Source organism: Pteropus vampyrus, unplaced genomic scaffold (assembly GCF_000151845.1).
Source record: "Pteropus vampyrus isolate Shadow unplaced genomic scaffold, Pvam_2.0 Scaffold7, whole genome shotgun sequence".
Classification (NCBI taxonomy): domain Eukaryota; kingdom Metazoa; phylum Chordata; class Mammalia; order Chiroptera; family Pteropodidae; genus Pteropus; species Pteropus vampyrus.
The window spans coordinates 1,273,522-1,281,591 of NW_011888788.1; the positions used below are offsets into that span (position 1 = coordinate 1,273,522).

General features: G+C 35.3%; 1 protein-coding gene across 1 annotated transcript in view; it reads left to right on the forward strand.

Annotated features, from left to right (window-relative positions):
- The window catches only part of ATRN (attractin), a 147,745-nt gene that overhangs the window by 16,716 nt on the left and 122,959 nt on the right, over positions 1–8,070 (forward strand). The window lies entirely within an intron of this gene.

Here is an 8,070-nt window from a genome sequence, read left to right on the forward strand (position 1 = left end):
TTAATAAATGTTAAGTATATTTAGACAGAAGAAATTTTGATGTGGCAGCATCTCTCAAAATACTTTAAAAGTATTTGAACTTTTAAATTATGTGCCAAAAGTCAAATGGTAATCTCTGATGAAAAATTCTTTTAAAGTATCTGCTAGGTGACAGCTGAGTGATATCTGCTTTCAGTTTTGTAGAAAGCAAAAAATTGGAAAACACGTGATTTCCAAAAAGATTTGTTACCCAGTCATTTCTCGAGTCATTTACTTTCTCAGCATGGGCACTGATATTTTGAATTTTCTTTGTTAGGGGCCCCAGAAGTTTTTGCATTCTGGTGGTAGAGGTATGCCTTTGTTTTTGCCAGGTGGAACATGCTTCCCTCCAAAGATTATAAGGGATGGCAGACCAGCAAGACTGTGTACGTTTCCCCAGACAGATTCATTTTAAGAAAGGGAGTGTGTGGAAGATATTGTTTAGAAATATATTCCATTTAAACTGTCTAGACCGTATATCTCATTTTCATGTACCACCCCAGTTCAGTTTGAAGGCTGTTTGCTGGAGTATATTCCTAGGAGTAAAATTGCTGGGTCAAAGCACTTACTTCAATTTTAGATATTGCTGAATTGTTCTTAAAAGGGATTGGTCCAGTTTTTTCTCCCATTATTCATGTTTGGGTGTTCTAGTTATTTTTTTACTCCAGTCTATTGAGTATGAAATGGTATTTGGCAGTTTGATTTTACATTCGCTTTATTACTAGTGAGAGTTTCATATGTTTAAAGGCCATTGGGTTTACTTTTCTATGAATTGCTTTTTTTTGCCTTTGCCCATTTGTCTATTAGATTGTTTGTCCTTTTCTATTGATTTATAGGGGTTATTCATATATACTGGATGTTAATCCTGGGATTATATGTATAGCAATGATTTCCTAGTGAAAGCTTGTCTTAACTTTATTTTGCAGTTTAAAATTTTTAACTATAAATGATTGGATAAGTAAATAAATGATGAGAGGGGACAAATCTTATAGAAGAATTCCGAATAATATAAGTAGATACTTACCCTTCCAGGATGTGGAATGTAATTTATCTCTTTTGTTCCCCTTGAGTATAGGCTTGATTTAGTGACTCTTATCCAAAGGATAGAACATAGAAAGGGGGAAAAGGTAACTACAGTGGAGAAACCTGGAAAATACTACTTTAACCAAATAATCAGGGTGCCCCCTGATAAGATGTGATTAAGAGGAAATATTGCCTCTGTGGTATTTCCCCCAAAACCCATAACCCCATTCTAATCATGAGATAAACATCAGATAAATTGAGGGACGTTCTACAATATGCTGGGTAGTATTTCTCAAAACTGTCAAGGGTATAAAAAATAAGGAAGCACTAAGGAGCTGTCACAGACCAAAGGAGACAAGATGAATAAATGTAATGTTATATCCTGGATTGGATCTTGTAACAGAAAATAGTACATTAGTATAAAAACTGGAGAACTTTGACTAAAATCTGGAGTTTAGGGAATACAAATATACCAGTATTGGTTTCTTAGTCTGGCAAAGGTACCATGGTCATCTAAACTGTTAACATTAAGTAAAACTGGGTAAGAGGTGTCTGGGAATTCACTGTATCATCTTTGCAACTTTTTTGTAAATCTAAAATTATATTCCAAAGTAAAAAGGCTATTATGAATTTTTTAGTTAATTTTGTTGAATCTAAGGTGCCAATGCATATAAGATACACCATTATTTTAGGTACTACTAACAAAGAAAAATACTTCTGATATAATTAAGAAATGACATCAGTTCTAAGAAGCACTTTAATTTCAGAGCTATTAAATGAGAAAAAAGGCGTATCTTGGAATAGATAAACTATGGTCTTTTTAAGAAATAGGTAACATTCAAAAGCTACAAAAAAGTATATGGTGGAAAGTTTACCTTCCTGAGAGTAGTCACTTGTTATCAGGTTTTTATGTAGCCTTCCAGATATGTTAGCTTCATATGTAAGCAATTATATATGTTGTATCCTCCCCCCCCTTTTTTTTTGCATAAGTGGTATGCTGTACTCACTACCCATACTATGCTTTTATCCTTTCACTCTCACTAAACAGTATCATGTTGGAAGTAGTTTCATACCAGTACATTCTTTTAAAATAATTATTTGGTATTTCATTGTATGGATGTGCCTTAATTTATGTAGAAGTGTTGACTGACCTTGTACACATGTCATGTTATACATTTGTGGAGTCTGCCTTTAGGATTAATTCTTAGAAGTAAAATTGCTTCATCAGAGAGAGATGTGCATTTAAAATTTTATTGCCAAGTAACTTTCCATAGAGATTTACCCAGTTTACATTAGCAGTAGCAGTAACTCATGACTTGTTTTTAACTTTCTTTATGGTGTCTTTTTAACAGAAATTTTAACAAATTTTAATGTAGTCAGTTTTATTACTCTTCCTTTATAGCTTGTACTTTTTTGTGTTATATTTAAAAAAATTTCCTCCCTATACTGATGTCGTAAAGGTGCTCTCCTATCTTTCTTCCTTAGTGATTAAAATTTTTGCTTTTTCACATTTTGTTCTTTTTATCTACTTGTAATTTTATGTATAGTTTGTTGTAATGACCTAATTATTTTTATTTGGTAAGCAATTGTCACAGTCCCATTTAGAGAATAGTATGTTTTCCCCCTATAGATTTGAAATACACCTTAGTCATATAAAACTTCAAGTTTGTCTTTGTTGTTTTTAGCTCTTTACTCCTCTAATTTCAGTATAAATCCTTGTTGAGATTTTGATTGGAATTTCGTCTGATACTGAGATTAGCCTGGGGAAATTTATCATCTTTATGATATAGAATTTTCCCATCCAGACATGCTTTACATTTCCATTTATTTAGTTTCCTTTTATGTATTTAAGTAAATTCTTATAACTTTTTTCAAAATGGTCTGATATACTTTTATTGGATTTATCCCTAGATGCATAATTTTATTGCTTTGACTATAACCTAATTGATTACTACATGGGAATGAACTTTTTATTGTTATTATTTTTATTAGAGTTATCATTGTAACACTAAGTAATTTTTAGCTTATGCGTTTCTTTGGTTGTCTGGGCAACTTGGCTGATCTCTGCTGAATTTACTCACCTGTCTGGGTCTAATCTGGAACTTGGCTGGACTCACTTGGTGGGGATGGAGTGTTAAACTGTCTCTTCCTCTTTGTACCAGAGGCTAGCTGAGTCTTAAAATCATGGTGATGGCAGAGGTGCAAAAGCAGCATTGATTTTCTTATATGTCAAATTCGTTTAGGAAACCTTCCTAAATTTTTGTAGTATCAATAGCTTGACTGTGGATTCTCCTGTTTTCTATGTTAATAATCATGAGGGCAATAAACTGACAGTTTATTTCTGATCTGTATACTCCATGTTTCTTTTTCTTATCTATTTTTCCCCTTGATTTTCCCCGTATACTTGACTATTTGTTCATTTGCAGACTCTTTCTTCTTCAGGCCTCTGAAAATTGGAGTGTTTCAGGGTGCTCTCTGTTTATCTGCACTCAAACCTCTAATACACCTTATATTCAGAAGTTCTCCTTAGTCCCAGAACTTTAAACACTGTAAAATGGAACCCTTGATTTTTACTCCAAGCTTGTTCAATTCCCAGTTTTCTCAACACATGTGTGGTACCGCTCAGGTCAAAAACCAGCATGTGTTCCTTACTTCTTTTTTCCTTACCTCCAAAGTATCGTCAATCTCAACTATTTAATCGCTAACATTTATCTAAGAATCTGCTTATATTCTTTTTTTCTCCATTTGTAGGCAGGAGCCAGATTGTATATGTCTTTGTAGTCTTAAATAACCATAAAAAAATTCTGAAAAGTATAAGGTGGTATATAAATAAAATGTGTCAGATGGCTAGCTGGAGTTGGAGTTAAATGTCAGTATCCTTAAGCTTCTTTTGTTTCTTTAACCTTGCACATTGCTTTTTCTTGCCTTTCGTTACATATTTACATGGACTCTTTGAAAAGGGTGTAGTTACAAAGAGCTGATTGCCAGCAGGGTTGATCTTTGGTTGAATGCAGTCCTATTTTGTGTTTATTTTTGTCTAATATTCAGGGTGCTATGAGAGATTCTGGTTATTGGATACACAAGAAAGATCAAGAGCGTATACTAGATAGGGGAAAATGTGTGTGAGTAGCTCGATTTGTTTTCCAGGAAGAGAGGAGGGAATTTGGAATGAGTAAAAGCACAGTAGAGATGAAAATGGGTATGTAGTGTTTGGGGGACAGTGACAGGAACTGGCTTATCACGGTGAGAAGAAGGATTGACATTCTTAGTAGCTAGAATGTCAGGATCAGGAGTTTGAACTTCGTTCCAAAGTCTGTGCAGTCATTGTAAACACTTGACAAGAGTGGTAATATGGTGACATCGGTGCTTTAGGAATGTTGTTCTGGCTGTGGGCAGTTCATAGAAGCTGTGACTGTACCCAAAGGCTTTGGCAGTAAGGGTTCTATGAATTGTTTGGTCTTGGGTTGGAGTGTTGCAGTGGGAATGGAGATGAAGGGGTGAATCTAAGGAAGCCTTTGATGACAGTTGTATCATAAATTGGTCATATATTTGATGAAGGGGATAAAATAGAAGAAGCCAGCAAAGGTCATTTAGGGCTATTTTATCATTTCAGGTGGATTGTAGTTAAACGGGAAGAGATAGTCCCCCCGCATAAAATTAATATCTCAAATTATTTGCTAACGTTGTATCTAGAGACCTAGAAGAAACAAGGGGCCTCACAGAACAGAACCAAATATAGCTTCTGTCAGAATCATATGTTTTGGCTCCTGGTTTCATTGCAGGGTTGAGTTTTGTTGGTTCTGGAACTATCAGTTTCTGTTGTTGTGCTGCCCTTTTATGCTCTGAGTTTTGTTGCTATTTAGAAAGACATAATACAAACAATATTTATATGGCTGCTTAGTGGAATGCTTTATATAAGTTATTGGACTCTCCTGGTTCTTGAACCAAACTAGGCATTCACAAGGCACCTCTCCATCTGAGGTGATGGAGTCAGTGTTTAGATGTCTTGAACAAAGGCTCTACCTCCAGTTCTTTAGCTTCTGAAATGCTTTTTTCTCCAGACTGTCATGGATATATAGAGGAGTTTATCCTTGGCTTTCTTTGTAGTAAATTTTGTTAGCGATAAGAGCTTAAAAATTTTTGTTGCTGTGAAAGTTTGCTGGAACTTTCTTAGGCAGCAAACGTTACGTGAACATCTATGATGTTTTAGGCAGTAAAGAAAAAGGAGTAAATGCAGTGTGTCCTTGAGAAAATCATGTTAGGCTGGCAGGCAGAGATTTTCTATTAGGAATAATCAGACTACATGGTGAGTCTCCATACAGATAAGGCATCACTCAGTATAAAAAACATTGGGTACAATTCCCAGAATTCTAGAGGACATTTGAACGGAGTTCCGAAAAGGTGGTTAGGAGTTTACTAGGTGAGGAAGCAAGAGGGAGGGAAGAAGGGAAGTTTTTCTAGATAGAAAAGCCAGGATGTGCTAAGGCTTGAGGACTTAAGGGTAGGTGAGTTGAGGGAGGAGAATGATATTCGGTATTGCTGCAATATGGGCTGCTCAGTCTGGGAAGCAGTGGCTTGGGACGGATCAGGAGAGAGAAGTTTAGCCATGGGTCTTTCATGCAGTTCTAAGGCAAGAAAAGGTTTCCAAGTAGGGTTTGACGTGATCAGATGTAGAGAACTGGCCAGAGAACTGGGCTGAGCTGTTGCAGGAGACAAAGCTTGGATGAGAATTTGAACTAGAGTATTGGCATTGGCAGTGGGGGGAAAATGAGGGGCGGAAAATGAGAATAGTTTTGTAAGCTGAACGAATGGGTGAGGCGAAGGAAGAATTGGTAAGTTTTAAAAGATAGGGTGGGTGATGACGAAATGGTGAAAAAAAAGCAAGAAGTTAAGATCAGGGGATTTAATGACTTAGATCTATGACTTAGGAAATGTGGGTCTGAAACATGGGTCTAGCTTTGTGCTGGAAATGTAGCTTGGTAGTTACTAGCATATAGATAGTAGATGAAACCATGAATGCAGCAGATAGGATTATTTATAGGGGGATCATGGAGAACTGGATCCAAGGACAGATTTGAGCAAAGACATTGTCTCTTTTATTGAGTCTTTCAAAGTAGATGATTTTTTATTTTTTTTAAACGAGGGGGCCTATTATTTTCTAGTTTTAATTAACATCGTGAATGGGTATAGTAGGATATCCTAAACATTAAAGCATACAACATTCATTTGTAATGTTATGTCATTTATAGATTTATTATTTTTAAATAATTAGAACAGATACTTAATCTGTTTTATTTTAGTGCTGTTAATGTGAATAATTTTCATAAACTTTTTCATTATATTTTGATTTTGGAGTATATATTAGAATCATTTGTGAAGCTTTTAAAGACACCAGTGCAATGCTAGATTTCACTTGAGATGGTTTGTAATTGAGGCCCCATTATTTGTCATTTGTGTGTTTTAAAGCTCTGGGTGATGTTCTCTAGTTGAGAACTCTGTTTATCAGTGGTTTGGGCAGAGGCTTTGTTAGTATATTTTGTTTCTTGCTTATATAGTTTTTTTTGGCATAAAGTTGTGGCAGGAAAGGCCACACAGAATACTAGCAAGTTCATTGTTCTGGCCACCACAGTGAGACCATTTAAATATTTATGTGAATTTAAATTATTAAAAAAAAAAAATCAGCAGGTTTGTCTAGGCTCAGAACATCAGAGGACTGGTTAAATAAAATATGGCATGCTCACCCAATGGATTGTTGTATATCTCAATGCACTTTGTTTTGTGGATTATGCTTTAGAATCATGCAGATCCTTTACCATATTATAAAACAAAAATAAATTGGGAGAAAAGGCAGTCCCTAAAAATCAAATGCCAAATGAAATAAGTGAATCTAAACAAGTTTGAGACAGAAGCACATAGAGAGTATTTCAGGTGGCTTTGAAACATAGTAAGTAATTTGACTATATGTTTCTAGTGAGATATACTCACAAGGACAAACAACTGCAAAGACATTGTAAACTCTTTTTAGTAATCATATAGTTGGCGGTAATATTGCTATTATTATTCTGGAGGTGTATGTTGTAAGGCAAAGCAAATGGATAATTATATTAGATTGGGGCCCTAGATTTTGGTGTAGAAAAGAGATACAGTCAGTGAAGCTGGGTAAGAATCCTGGGATCCTAACCTTGATTTGGAAATGTAAGTATGAACTCTTGATGTATTTTCTTTTTTAAAAGTGTATTTCCTAGTTCTCTCTACTGAAAAATCCTAGAAACCATCATAGGTAGTATTAAGCATTTCAGGTGCCAGTCTCTGTTCTCTAATAATTTCCACTAATAATTTCATATCACAGAACAAGCTACTGGGGAAATTTGTTTCTATCAATGGTAGAAGAGCTTTTTCTAAGCCAGCACTGCAGCTGAAAACAACTAGAAAAGCTGGGAAATATATATATTTCAAATCTGTTCGAAGGCTTTAGAGAGTGAGCAAGACAGAAAGCAAGGACTTGAGAAACCAAAATTTTAGAGAAGGAAAGCTCAGAGTGGTGAGGCCAACTTTTGGTACAGCTTTTCTCATAGAGTGAGTGAGTGGCTGATTTGAACCGTGTTGCTAAGAGGTTGAGCAGAAATTGGTGGCAGAGAGCTTGAGATTCTAGGCAGTTTTTGGTAATCATGTAGAATTGGGGGCAAAATTGGAGTCAAGGGCTGCAAATAAAAAGGGGCACTGAAAAACTCTTCAGGCTTTTAGTTGGGAACTGTGAAGGATCAGCTATACCCTATGCTTAAGGGTGAACTAAAAATAGATCAGCTCTCAGGAAGGCTGAAGCCTAGTTCTCAAATCACCTTAATCCTTGATTGGATTAAGGAGATCTCCTTTATTTATTCTAGATTTTACATGCTAGAAGCAAATGTAAATCTCTGGAGGAAGACGCCTCAACCCATTGATTCAAATTATCTGTACAGTTTTTATATATTCAGTGATAATTTACAATATATGTTTGTATATAACTATATTATATTTATAACATGATAA